Below are 15,590 nucleotides of genomic sequence, written 5' to 3'. Positions count from 1 at the left end.
TAACAAAAATAAAATAGATACTATTGGAGATTCTACATGGAATGTTGCTACTGTTGGAGATTCTACATGGAATGTTGCTATTCCACTAACAACATTCCATGTAGAAGGCTGCGCAGGCTTCTGTTTCTGTGAGTCTGACACGTGCAGGACGTCAGACTCACAGAAGCAGAAGCCTGCGCGGCCACATTGGTGATCTGCAAGGGCTGACTTCTACATCACATTGGTGATCTGCAAGGGCCGACTTCTATATGGAATGTCGCTAGTGGAATAGCAACATTCCATGTAGAATCTCAAATAGTAGCAACAGTGGAGGAGTGGCCTAGTGGTTAGGGTGGTGGACTTTGGTCCTGAGGAACTGAGTTCGATTCCCACCTCAGGCACAGGCAGCTCCTTCTGACTCTGGGCAAGTCACTTAACCCTCCATTGCCCCATGTAGGCCACATCGAGCCTGCCATGAGTGGGAAAGCGCGGGGTACAAATGTAACAAAAAAAAAAATAGCTAGGACAGGCAGCCTGGAAGATCTTCATCATGTACGTAGGTGTGAGAGGCTTTGGAATGGTCTCCAAATTCCCCAGAATACTATAACTGAACAGGACTGTACTAACCATGGCGAATCGTGCATGTATTTCCTTTCAGGGAATGGTGCTGCCATAGCAAAGTCTCATTAATGAATCACTTTCATGCCTCCTTGCTTGGGTTTAGCGCCCCACTAGAGCGCATCTAGCACAGCTGTGATTATTTCATGGTACATCAGTGCCACATGAATGCTTCCCCATTAGAAGTACCATAGCCCGTTCTCCACTGGTGAGGAATACAAGAAACTTCTCCACACTATTAGCACTGAAATGAGGCGTCTGCTTACATGAGAACATGAAGGTCTTCACAGCTATATGGTCCGCATGAAAGAAGGTAGCATCCACTCAAGGTCAATCTTCCGCAAGGTTAGTATACCCATGTTTTGGTCAACTGTGTTTGACTCTTTAAGTTACTTTCTACCGAAGATCTGAAAAATGTTTGTAGAAACCAGTGGCGTTCCTAGGGGGGCTGACACCCGGGGCGGATCGCCGATGCGCCCTGTCCCCCGGGTGCAGTGCCCCCCCCCCCCGGATGCAGCGTGACCCCCCCCCAGCGAAAGGACACCCTCCCGCGAAAGACCCCCCCTCCCGGGTGCACGCCGCTGGGAGGGTGCCGCGCGCACCTGTCCTTCGTTCGTTCCATGCTCCCTCTGCCCCGGAACCTGTTCTGGGGCAGAGGGAGCATAGAACAAAGGACAGGTGCACGCGGCACCCCCCCAGCGGCATGCACCCGGGGCGGACCGCACCCAACGCCCCCTCCCCTAGGAACGCCACTGGTATAAACTCTCACTATGGGTTGGGACCTGAAGACAGGGCCTGAGAAGGCTCAAAATTAGTCCAGTCAAAAGACCCCAGCCTTCTTCAGGATCTACATCAGTACTCCTCAACATAGACTTCAGGACCCATCCAGCGAGTTAGGATTTCAGGATATCCACAATAAATATGCACGGGATAGATTTGCATACCAAGGAGGCCATGAATGCAAATTTATCTCATGCATATTAATTGTGGATATCCTGAAAACAAGGATGGGTATGCCCTGAGGACTAGGTTGAGAAACAGTGATCTACATGGTCTGCTGCAATATAATATATCATCAAAACCAACCAACATTATCCATCTTGTCCCCATCTATATATCTGCACTTGGCCCCATCAGCTACATAGAAAAGCATTAACATCATATCTATGTTATTTGAATGTTCTATTGTGTTGCTTATTAGTGTTTCGTTGGTATTATGCTGACACTGTGTTATGTCTGTTATTTGAATGTTCTTCTATGCTGTGTATTATGATATTGTTTGTATTGTACTGACATCATATTGCCAAGTTTACCTTATTTATTGTATTTATGTTTAGATTTGGTTATTTTACTATTATGTTGTTAACAAAATTGTAAGCGTTAAGTTATACTGGATCTGCTGTACACCGCCTTGGGTGATAATAAATCCCAATAAATAAAAATATATACAGAGAATTCTGGGCACTAAAGGCCTCCAACTTAGCCCATCCAGTCTGCTAAGATCTACCTTCCTACATAAGAACATAAGAGTAGCCATACCGGGTCAGACCAATGGTCCATCTAGCCCAGTAATTGGGTCTCTCTATAGTCGATGACCAAATGTATGTTACAACCAATGTAACCCTCACGTAATACTCTAATGTATTCTTCTTTCTATCTATATATACACATGTTATATATATATATATATATATATATATACATATACACACACCATGATCAGTTCCATATATGCTATGTACCAGGTATGTTACCATGTATGTATGCACCTTAACGTAACACCATTTGTAATTCTGTTACCCGGAAATGGCAACCACCATTACGGCAAATGTAAGCCACATTGAGCCTGCAAATTGGTGGGAAAATGTGGGATACAAATGCTACTACTACTACTAATAATAATAACAACCTGTTTTCTAAACAGTGGCCAAGCCAGTTCACAAGAACATGAAAGAAACCCAAATCATGGCAACATTCCATACTACAAATCCCAGGGCAAGCTGTTGCTTCCCCGTGTCTCTCTCAATAGCAGCCAATGCATTTTTCCTCCAGGAACTTGCCCAGACCTTTTTAAACCTAGATACACTAACCATTGTTACTACACCCTCTAGCAAAGAGTTCCAGAGCTTAACTATTTGTTGAGTGAAAAATATTTCCTCCTATTTGTTTTAAAAGTATTTCCATGTAACTTCCTCGAGTGTCCCCGACTCTTTGTACTTTTGCAACGAGTAAAAAATCGATTTACTTCTACTCGTTCTACACCAGATATGTTGCAGTACCATGGATCCTACTTGATCCCTAGCCTTCTGCTCATGTTCCAGCCTCTGAGCATCCTCAGATTGTCCCAGACTTTCTTGAACTCTAATTAAAGCATGGCAATGAGTTTTGTTTATTTATTTAAAATTTATTTTGGATTTAGCTCACACCCTTTTCAATTGTAGCTCAAGGTGAATTACATTCACGTACACTAGGTGTTTCCCTGTCCCCAGAGGGCTCAAAATCGAAGGCTGTACCTGAGGCAATGGGGGGTTAAGTAACTGCCCAAGGCCACACAGAGTAGCTCCCATGGCCTCATAGAAAAGAAGACTTTATATAGAAGTATCCGAATACATAGGTCACTAGCTCTGCTGGAGTAATTTCATGTACCCACGGCCCTTTATTGCGACAAAATGCTTCCTTATGATATTCCTGAATCTGTCCCTCCAGCCACATTGAACGACCCCTTGCTCTAGACCATCTTTTCCCCAAATTGTCTTCTTTCTTGAGGTATTTGAATGTGGCTCTGAAATGTTGCAGCTTCTGAAGCTGGAAGATGCCAAGGTTGTTGGGGTTCATACTAAACCTCTATCTGGCTGGATTTGTGCTGGAAAAGGTCTGTGTGACTGCAGGAGTGGAGGCCCTTTTCAGCATGTTCCGTTCCCTAAAAACGAACTGATTACAAAAAAAAAAGGCTTTCAAATATGAAACGCTTGTGTGTTTCATAACATGGCAGTATTTTGTTTTCTTCTTAAAATGGAAAATTGAAAAACGAAATTCAGTTAGCTGTCAAACAGAATAATTCAAGGTCTCCACGGGCATGTTTGCTACGCTTATTTACAGGTAAGAATGTTCACACAAATAGCTGGGCTGCTGAGGGCATGACAGGAAATCAGTGCAATGTGATTTCTGCCGAAGAATATGAGATTTCAGACTATAACATCCTGATATGTTCAAATTCAACACAATATATATACAAACCCATCATTATTTCTTTATAGAATAGATTATGAGCAGATCAAACTTTCTCAACAAACTATTGTACACATATCATTCTTCATGGGTACAGAAAGGTGATCAGAATGTGTATAACTTGGCACCTCCAGTTAGGCACTAGACACATCAATGCACTGTGTTAAGCACAGACATTAGGCACCTCGATGCAGTGCACTATACAGCAATATTAGACACACTGATGCAGTGCAGTAAACAGCAATGTTAGACATGCTGATGCAGTGCACTATCCAGCAATGTTGCAGTGCACTATACAGCAATTTTAGACACAGTGATGCAGTGCACTATACAGCAATTTTAGACACACTGATGCAGTGCATTAAACAGCAATGATGCAGTGCACTATACAGCAATTTTACACACACTGATGCAGTGCAGTAAACAGCAATGTTAGACACACTGACGCAGTGAACTATACAGCAATGTTACACACACTGATGCAGTACAGTAAACAGCAATGTTAGACTTGCTGATGCAGTGCACTAAACAGCAATGTTAGACACACTGATGCAGTGCACTATACAGCAATATTAGACACGCTAATGCAGTGCAGTAAACAGCAATGTTAGATATACTGATACAGTGTACTATACAGCAATGATGCAGTGCACTAAACAGCAATGTTAGACACACTGATGCAGTGCACTATACAGCAATATTAGACACGCTGATGCAGTGCAGTAAACAGCAATGTTAGATACACTGACGCAGTGAACTATACAGCAATGTTACACACACTGATGATGTGCACTATACAGCAATGATGCAGTGCACTAAACAACAATTTTAGACATGCTGATGCAGAGTACTAAACAGCAATGTTAGACACTGATGCAGTGCACTATACAGCAATGTTAGACACGCTAATGCAGTGCAGTAAACAGCAATGTTAGACATACTGATGCAGTGCACTATACAGCAATGTTAGACACATTGATGCAGTGCAGTAAGCACCAGTTCTATAATGGCTTGTAAGCCAAGCATCCTTTATAGAGTACTAGGGGTAAATGTGAATTGGCACACCTAAATTTAGGTGTGACCATTTATGCCAGGTCAGAGTCAGATATAAATGGATGTAACTAAGTGCGCCGTTCAAAGCATATATTCCAGTGGTTTCCAAACCTGGTCCTGGAGGCACCCCATCCAGTTAGGTTTGCAAGATACCCACAATGAATATTCATGAGAGAAATTTGCATGTAGTTTAAGCAGTGAAAACCTGTCTGGCAGGGGTGCCTCCAAGACCAGGTTTGGGAACCACTGATATATTCTGTACATGGTGCCTTAAAAATCAGGCCTAGAAACCATGTGGTTAGCGCGATTCTATAAGCTATGCCTAAAGTTAGACTTAGTTTATAGAATATGTTCACACGCCGTTCTTGCACCCATTTAGTGCACATAGTTTTTTGAAAGACCCACAACCCGCCCATGACCACACCCCCTTTTTGACTGCATCTATTTTAATTTACGCTCACAGCGTTTTAGAATACACCTAGAAAGATTTGCATGTTAATTCTAATTAAAGCTAATTGTTAAGTGCCAATTATCGGTACTGATTGGCTTGTTAATCTATTAAGTTGTGCAGGCAATTGGGCCACGTGACCAACTTAGCACGTACAACTTAGGGTGTGATATGTAGAATTTGGGGGTTAACGTATTCTATAAGTTGTGCTTGTATGTTGGAGACATGCCCATACCCCCATGTTCCACCCCCCTTCCAGTTACATGCGTATGTAGCGCATTTCGGTGCAGTTCTGCATGCAAGGCGATAGAATCTCTCGTCCTAATTTGAAAGTTAAACTTCTGCCCACCTGCATTGCTTATAAAATTCTCCAGGCTGAAGAGGTCTGGACTCTGGAGAGGGTCAATGGCTTTCCCTAGGGCCCACTGAGCAGTCACAGGTGACCGCTCTCCGTCCCATGAGAGGTGGCTGTGACTTGTAACTGTCAGGTCCTGCAGACCCACACTTTCTTCTCCTTTTCCTGAGAGCTCTGCTGCTTGTAAAGGGCTTCCTGAGTTATTTTCGGCACATTCAGTGGGTGTTAGTGCCTTGGGATTTCTTTTTCTTCTTTTTAGCACTTTCTCAAGGCTTCTGTTTTTTTGGCAATGGAAGAGACCCAGGTGAGCAAAAATCAGTGCACATTCATGCAGACCACGAGCATCTCTGCTTATCTAAATTTCTGCAGGACATGAAGCTGACATTGAACTCCCACCCCCACCTCCAGTAGAGGCAGGTGGGTGTGGCTAAGCGTGGGTACTTGACTTTGCTCTATGCATTGTGTTGGGGACGCTTTCACTCATATTCCTAACTGCATTGTTGCACTGTAATTTCAAATGCCGTAGAAAACAACCTGATTTCCAGACAATGGGGCTTTTTTTTTTTTTTTTTTACTAAAGCTGCAGTAAGCAATAACACATGCTTACCTCAGGTTAAAAACCATCACTGTAAGGTGTCCTGTCATAGTTTTGTGTTTGGGGCGTGCTACACTACCACTACTACTACTACTTATCATTTCTAAAGCGCTACTAGACGTACGCAGCGCTATACACTTGAACATGAAGAGACAGTCCCTGCTCCACAGAGCTTACAATCTAATTAGGACAGACAAACAGGACAAACAAGAGATAAGGGAATATTAAAGTGAGGATGATAAAATAAGGGTTCTGAACACGTGAATAAGGGTTAGGAGATAAAAGCAGCATCAAAAAGGTGGCCTTTTAGCTTAGATTTGAAGACAACCAGAGATGGAGCTTGACTACCGGCTCAGGAAGTCTATTCCAGGCAAATGGTGCAGCAAGATAAAAGGAACGGAGTCTGGAGTTCGCGGTGGAGGAGAAGGGTGCAGATAAGAGAGATTTATCCAGTGAACGGAGTTCCCGGGGAGGAATGTAGGGAGAGATGAGAGTGGAGAGGTACTGAGGAGCTGCACAGTGAATGCACTTATAGGTCAATAAGAGGAGTTTGAACTGTATGCGGAAACAGATAGGAAGCCAGTGAAGTGACTTGAGGAGAGGGCTAATATGAGCATAACGACACTGGCGGAATATTAGTCGTGCAGCAGAATTTTGAACAGATTGAAGAGGAGAGAGATGGCTAAGTGGGAGACCTGTGAGAAGCAAGTTGCAATAGTCTAAGAGAGAGTTGATAAGAGTGTGGATGGGGGTTCTGGTAGTGTGCTCAGAAAGGAAAGGGCGAATTTTGCTGATATTATAGAAAAAGAAACGACAGGTTTTAGCAGTCTGCTGAATATGTGCATTAAAAAAGAAAATACTAATTTTTTAGCGCTGGAGGCGGGTCTGGGGGCGGAGAGTAGGCATGCCCATTGCTAATTGGTTACCACAGCTACATCACCGTTTCCTAATTGATTAGCGGATGGTTAGCGTAGGAGCCTCTACGCCTAGAAAACAGTGGCGGTATGGACTCACGCACTAATGGGGAAATTAGCATGTGGCCATTAATAGACACAATTAATTTAGTCTCTTCATTTATATTCTACTCAACCCTTCAGTTCAGAGCGGATTACAGAATAAAATAACAAAGGGAAATGCGTTCCTTTCTACAGCTGCGCTAAAAGTGGACTCCATGCGGGAAGCCTTGCGCTGGCCACTCAGTAAAAGGCTTCAATAGGCCCGGTTGTAGATATAGCGCCTAAAATTAATGCACATTAAGCAATTACGCCTAAGCTTATTCTAAATACTGCATATAAATCTACACACGGTATTTAGCATACACTTAGGCATAGTTTATGCGACTAAATCTACGTTTGTCCAGTTACGCCAACGAAAAACTCTGGTGTAAATCCCTGTGTGTAGATTTACGCACACTGGTGCATATTTTATAACAACACGCATAGATTTTGGAAAACCCACAAAACACCCATTTCCACACCTAAGTATGCCCCTTTTTGCCTGCGCACTTAAGAATTTAGGTGCAGTACATTACGGAGTACGCTTAGCAATGTGCGTGCGTAAATTCTAATTTTTGCCAGTTAGTGCTCATTATTGCTTGTTAAGAATTGTTAACAACACTTAACAACTTGTTAAAACAATTAATCTACATGAATAGTTATAAAATACACATAGATTTACGCACGGAATTGCGTAGAACTCTAGGCATGCTATGTAGAATCCAGGGGAATATGTGTAAAAAGTGAGTTTGAAAACTGACAGCATTTGTATTAAATATCAGCCTATAATCAGGCCAAGTCTTTTCTGCCAGTCTAGCATGTTAGGGGAGTTCATGTCCATTCACCGTGCAGCTATTTCCAACCTCGCACCCAGCAGCACGAAATTATCCAGAGCCTTCTTATTCAGCAATATTTTTAAATTTTTTATTTACATATTTATAACCCACCTATTCCCTTGGTGGGTTACAATAAAACACACATAAAATGAAAAGTAATACAACAGACAAACAGCACAGGCTCAGCTTCATATTACAATCTACTACTACTACTTAACATTTCTAGAGCGCTACTAGGGTTACGCAGCGCTGTACAATTTAACAAAGAGAGACAGACAGTCCCTGCTCAAAGAGCTTACAATCTAATAGACAAGTGAACGGTCGGTCCGATAGGGGCAGTCAAATTGGGGCAGTCTGGATTCACTGAACGGTAAGGGTTAGGTGCCGAACGCAGCATTGAAGAGGTGGGCTTTAAGCAAAGACTTGAAGACGGGCAGAGAGGGGGCTTGGCGTAAGGGCTCAGGAAGGTTGTTCCAAGCATAGGGTGAGGCGAGGCAGAATGAGCGGAGCCTGGAGTTGGCGGTGGTGGAGAAGGGTACTGAGAGGAGGGATTTATCCTGTGAACGGAGATTACGGGCGGGAACGTAAGGGCAGTCAATGTACGTGCAGGACGTCAGACTTACAGAAACAGAAGCCTGCGCGGCCGCATTTGCTGACCTGCAAGGGCAGGCTTCTACATGGAATGTTGCTAGTGGAGGAGTAGCCTAGTGGTTAGTACAGCGGACTCTGATTCTGGGGGACTGGGTTTGATTCCCACTGCAGCTCCTTGTGACTCTGGGCAAGTCACTTAACCCTCCATTGCCCCTGGTACAAAATAAGTACCTGAATATATGTAAACCGCTTTGAATGTAGTTGCAAAAACCTCAGAAAGGTGGTATATCAAGTCACATTCCCTTCCCCCTTCCCTCTCACATGACCTCTGGCACTTTTTCCCAAAAGTGAACAACACAGTCCCATACTTAAATGTCCCTACACTGTCTCCAGCATTATTATATATCTCAGCCAGTTTTCCCAAGGTTAGATACGCTCTGTAAAGGATTTTATTTTGTGTTTCTTGATGCATTGCACACGCGGCTACTCTTCTCAAGCTGCCCCCTATCTCTTCCCATTCCTTTTGATATGGCAGGACTGCCTTTTCCCCTCCTTCCAAGAGTGTCATACACATTTCGTCGATCTAGATTTTAGAAGTATAGCTTCAGTTGGGGTTAACAGCCTCAAAACGGTCTTACTATTGACTGTTAGAAAATGTTCCAATTGGATGAACGCAAATGTATTTGAAGCTTCATTGCACTGTGAGATGATTTCCCCCCCTCATCAAATACGCTCTATCTTTGATAAAATCAATTACCCTAGTGAAACTGTTCAGTTCCAACCATCTAAACCTGCATTTGTCTTCTAAACCTGGTGGGAAAGTTGGATTTGTATATAATGAGCTCAGCAGTGAGGTTTCCCTTGTTAACCTAAGAATATAGTAGTTTTTCCGGAGACTTGGAGGGTTGTTTGAATCATCAGGTTGGCTGTGATTTCAGTCTAGACTGGGCAAGGCTGCAGACATTAGACTAAACTGAAAGGAATTATTTATTTATTTATTTGATGCATTTGTACCCCACATTTTCCCACCTATTTGCAGGCTCAATGTGGCTTACATAGTACCGTCAAAGGCGTTTGCCCAGTCAGTTGATAACAAGTACAAGGTTGAACTGTGATCGTATGAGTTATATATGTGGAGGGTCGGGAAGGATGAAGGTTGCGTGTTGTCCAGTACGATCAAAGTCATGCTGTATTGCTGGGTTGCCTTGAGCGCAGCTTAGTAAACAGGGCCCTAAATGATGTAATAGTGATATGTCCTGATTTTTCAGTTTTTTGCATTCTGTTTATTGTATATTTTATGGATGTTTTTATTGTAATCCGCCTTTGATAAGGCTGGAAAACAAATACTAAGTCTAATCTAATCTAATCTATTAGAATTCAACAATTCAGCATAAGCAATTTGCATGACTGTGGGGTCCTGTGAAATGTTTTGGCATAGTTTGCAGCTAGATATATTACAAGGACGTGTGCCTTTCTGTTCACTTTCAGTCTGTGTTGGCAGTTTATTTCTGATAAGCTTGTGTTTTAAGTTGGGTGGCTGTCGGAAGGCCAGTACTCGTGGAGATGGGAATATTTCCTTCAGTAATTCATCCTCCTGGAGCAAAGGTTGTAGATCAATTATGATTTTCCTCAGTTTTTCCAGCTCTGGATTGTATGTTACTACCAGGGGGATCCTGTCTGTGGTTATTTTCTCTTTGTACTGTAGCAGATTTTCCCTGGGTGTTTTGAGGGAGGAGGCAATATTTTTGGAGATTATTTTGGGGTTGTAGCCTTTCTGTTTGAAGGATGCAGTCAGGTTTTTAAGGTGTCTGTCCCTGTCGCCTGGGTCAGAGCAGATGCGGTGGTATCTTGTGGCTTGGCTATAAATGATGGATCTTTTTGTATGTGCAGGACATCACATGAACAATACAGCCAGTAGGGCCCCAACCCCGGTAGGATAGCACTTTACAGAACCAGGACACCGTACCAGTGATTTCACAGTGAGAATACTGAAAGGTAACTTTAAAACAATACAGGAATGTAAAACCTTTGAAATCAGAATGATTGAATATTTTGACACCCAACGGACAGGACTTAACAAGGATCTGGGTTTTCTAGCCCATTATAAACCATAAATTGTATTTCATTGCTTATCACCCTCCCCTCCCCACAAACATCCTGCTAGACTATGGAATGCTTTGAAGTCCCCATACACATCTCCTACCCACCCTGCTAGACCATCTATGAGGGACCGTTATATACACTGTCAGCTAACACATTTGCTTATTTCTGATCTGATGAAGAAGGGCAACCTTCGAATGCTAATCAAGAAATGTATTAAGTTATGTCCGATAAAAAAAGGTATCATCTTATTTTCTTTTCCATGTTTTAATTTTGTTTGATTTCTATTGATTACCTTTAAGAGTGGACTAACACGGCTAACACACCTCTTTACTTTTGAAAAAAGTAGTAATTGTACAAAACACTAACAAAATACAGCGAACCGCTATGTAGATAATGATGAAGAAAAAGCCAATTTGCTAAATAGATACTTTTGTTCTGTTTCACTGAAGAAAATCCTGGAGAAGGACCGCGAGGGACTGGCAAAAGTACACCTGAGAATGGAATGGATATAGCACCGTTCACGGGAGAGTGTGTATCAACAACTTGGAAAGCTAAAGGTGGACAAAGCCATGGGACCGGACGGGATCCACCCCAGAATATTGAGGGAGCTCAGAGAGGTTCTGGCGGGTCCTCTTAAAGATGTGTTTAATAAATCCTTGGAGACGGGAGAGGTTCCGAGGGACTGGAGAACGGCGGAGGTGGTCCCTCTTCACAAAAGTGGTGATAGGGAAGAAGCTGGAAACTACAGGCCGGTAAGCCTCACTTCGGTTATTGGAAAAGTAATGGAAGCGATGCTGAAGGAAAGGATAGTGAATTTCCTGGAAGCCAATAAGTTGCAAGAACCGAGACAACATGGTTTTACCAGAGGGAAATCGTGCCAAACAAATCTCATTGAATTCTTTGATTGGGTAACTGGAGAATTGAATCATCGACGTGCTATAGACGTAATCTACTTAGATTTTAGCAAAGCTTTTGACACGGTTCCCCACAGGAGGCTCTTAAATAAACTCGATGGGCTGAAGATAGGTCCCGAAGTGGTGAACTGGATTAGGAACTGGTTGACGGACATATGACAGAGGGTGGTGGTAAATGGAGTTCGCTCGGAGGAGGGAAAAGTGAGTAGTGGAGTGCCTCAGGGATCGGTGCTGGGGCCGATTCTGTTCAATATATTTGTGAGTGACATTGCCGAGGGTTAGAAGGTAAAGTTTGCCTATTTGCGGATGATACTAAGATTTGCAACAGAGTGGACGCCCGGGAGGGAGTGGAAAGCATGAAAAGGGATCTGAGGAAGCTAGAAGAATGGTCTGAGGTTTGGCAATTAAAATTCAATGCGAAGAAATGCAAAGTGATGCATTTAGGGAGTAGAAACCCACGAGAGACTTATGTGTTAGGCGGTGAGAGTCTGATAGGTACTGAGGGGGAGAGGGATCTTGGGGTGATAGTATCCGAGGATCTGAAGGTGACGAAACAGTGTGACAAGGCGGTGGCCGTAGCGAGAAGGTTGCTAGGCTGTATAGAGAGAGGTGTGATCAGCAGAAGAAAGGAAGTGTTGATGCCTCTGTACATGTCGTTGGTGAGGCCCCACCTGGAGTATTGTGTTCAGTTTTGGAGGCCGTACCTTGCGAAGGATGTTAAAAAAATGGAAGCGGTTCAAAGAACAGCTACGAGAATGGTATGGGATTTGCGTTCCAAGACGTATGAGCAGAGACTTGCTGACCTGAACATGTATACCCTGAAGGAAAGGAGGAACAGGGGTGATATGATACAGACGTTCAAATACTTGAAAGGTATTAATCCGCAAAAAAATCTTTTTCTCTCTCTATAGTGGTAGAACAAGAGGACATGAAATGAGATTGAAGGGGGGCAGACTCAAAAAAGATGTCAGGAAGTATTTTTTCACGGAGAGGGTGGTGGATGCTTGGAATGCCCTCCGGCGGGAGGTGGTGGAGATGAAAACGGTAACGGAATTCAAACATGCGTGGGATAAGCATAAAGGAATCCTGTGCCGAAGGAATGGATCCTCAGGAGCTTAGTCAAGATCGGGAGGCGGGGCTGGTGGTTGGGAGGCGGGGATAGTGCTGGGCAGACTTATACGGTCTGTGCCAGAGCCGGTGGTGGGAGACAGGGATAGTGCTGGGCAGACTTATACGGTCTGTGCCAGAGCCGGTGGTTGGGAGGCGGGGCTGGTGGTTGGGAGGCGGGGATAGTGCTAGGCAGACTTATAGGGTCTGTGCCCTGCACAGGTACAAATCAAAGTAGGGTATACACAAAAAGTAGCAAATATGAGTTATCAGCCGTCTTCTATGTTATTATGTTACTATGGAAACACAAAAAGAAAACAGGTAACAAATTCAGGGAAGAATATCAACCATAATATAGAGAGGTAACCCCTGATACTCAGCCGGCATCGTGGTTAGCGGCTGCCACCGGCGCTGACCTCAGATATTCAATGTCGGGCCTTATCCGGCAACCGGCACTGAATATCTGTTTCAGTTTTGGCTATGGCAACTTAACTGGCTAAGGGGGTCTTTTACAAAGGCATTCTAGAGTTTTTAGTGCATTCTAATGATTAGCACTCAATGAATAGTTAAGCTCTGGAACCTTTGCCAGAGGATGTAGTAACAGTGATTAGCATTTCTGGGTTTGAAAAAGGTTTGGACAAGTTCCTGGAGGAAAAGTCCATATTGAGACAGACATGCTTGCCCTGGGATTGGTAGCATGGAATGTTGCTACTATTTGGAATTCTGCCAGATTCTTGTGACATGGATGGCCACTGTTGGAAACAGGATACTGGGTTAGATGGACCATTGGTCTGACCTAGTATGGCTATTCTTACGTTCTTAGCATGCGCTAAATGCTAGAGACACCCATAGGAATATATGGGCCACTCTAGCCTTTAGCGCATACTTAGTTTTAGAGCACGCTAAAAACGCTAGTGCACCTTTGTAAAAGGGACCCTAACACGTGAATATTCAGCAGTAGCCAGTTAATAGCGGTTAAAGATAGGCCTGCTTTTTAAACGGCCTATTTTAACTGCTCAGATTAGCTGATTTAGTACTGAATATTCATGCTTAACTGGCTAAAGTCACAGGACATAGTCGGTCAGCGGCTAGCCCGCTAATATTAAGTGGAAATAACCGGCTATTTCACACCTAATATTAGTGCTTAGCCAGCTAAGCTCTATTTAACCGTCCAGGAGTTGTCCCTGGCCAGTTAAATAGTGCTGAACAGACCTCTACTTATTTTTTTACTTAGGTTATATGGTAGGATCCACTGGGCAGGGCACTGCCATTTTGGAGGCGAGACTGGAAGGAGAAGGGAGTGTCTTCAAGGTACAGAGGGTGGGGGTTCAGGGGACACTGGACCTCCAGGGTGGTAGGCTGGATGTCCACTGGTCCTCCAGCCCTCTCTGTCTGGGGGGTTGGGGGCTATGTAGGTCTGCTGGACCTCCAGCCCCTTGCATTGGTATGGGCTTTTTGGGGGGATTTTTTTTTTGACAGCCCAGACCAAACAACTTCTGCAGGAGCTCAGGCACAATCCTTCTGCAGAAGTACTCCCATGATCGACGCTAATAGCATGGATACATTTGCATGCTATTAGCTTCGCTCATAGGGGCGTTACTTCCCCACGCTGTTCCGGCACTAATTTTACAGCGCTGTTTGGAAGTGTGGGGAAATTGATCATCGCGAAAAATTCTGCACTTTTCAGCTCCATCCTTAACTTGGCTTCATCTTCTGCTCTTGTCTTTTACATTCTAGTCCCTGATCTATACATACTAGGCCCAACGTCTCAGAGCTTCCAAGTTATCTGAGCTCCAGGAGGGAAACGTTTTGGCAAGTCCTGGTTTTGAACTTACAACAGCCAGAAGGATGCTGGGGTGCATAGAGAGGGGTATAACCAGCAGAAGAAAGGAGGTGTTGATGCCCCTGTACAAGGTGAGGCCCCACTTGGAGTATTGTGTTCAGTTTTGGAGGCCGTATCTTGCTAAGGACGTAAAAAGTGGTTCAGAGAAAAGCAATGAAAATGGTATGGAATTTGCGTCACAAGATGTATGAGGAGAGACTTGAAGACCCGAACATGTATATCCTGGAGGAAAGGAGAGACAGAGATGATATCATTCAGACATTCAAATATTTGAAATGTATTCATTTACAAACAAACCTTTTCCAGAGACGGGAAGGTGGTAGAACTACAGGACATGAATTGAGGCTGCAGGGGGGGGGGGGGGGGGGGGCTGACTCAGGAATAATGTCATGAAGTACTTTTTCACTGAGAGGGTGGTGATATCTGGAATGGTGGAGATGAAACGCTAATGGATTCAAAACTGTGTAGGATAAACACAAAGGAATCCTATATAGAAGGCAAGGAACCAAACAAGCTTAGTGGTCATCAGATGGCAACACCAGTAATTGGGAAGCAAAGCCAACACCAGGCAGACTTCTACAGTTTGTGCCCCAAAAATGGCAAGGACAAATTAAGATCAACTATGTAAATGTAGTATCACATCATACCTTATACTATGAGTTTATCTTGTTGGGCAGACTGGATGGACTGTAAAGGTCTTTATCTGCTGTCATCTACTATGTTACGATGTTACGTTGCAGCTCCTCAGTACCTCTCCATTCTCATCTCTCCCTACATTCCTCCCCGGGAACTCCGTTCACTGGGTAAATCTCTCTTATCTGCACCCTTCTCCTCCACCGCTAACTCGTTCCTTTTATCTTGCTGCACCATATGCCTGGAATGGACTTCCTGAGCCGGTACGTCAAGCTCCATCTCTGGCCGTCTT

The sequence above is a fragment of the Microcaecilia unicolor genome, chromosome 7 (assembly GCF_901765095.1).
Source record: "Microcaecilia unicolor chromosome 7, aMicUni1.1, whole genome shotgun sequence".
Taxonomy (NCBI): Eukaryota; Metazoa; Chordata; class Amphibia; order Gymnophiona; family Siphonopidae; genus Microcaecilia; species Microcaecilia unicolor.
The sequence above is the reverse complement of the archived record's forward strand: the minus strand, read 5'-3'. Positions refer to the sequence as shown.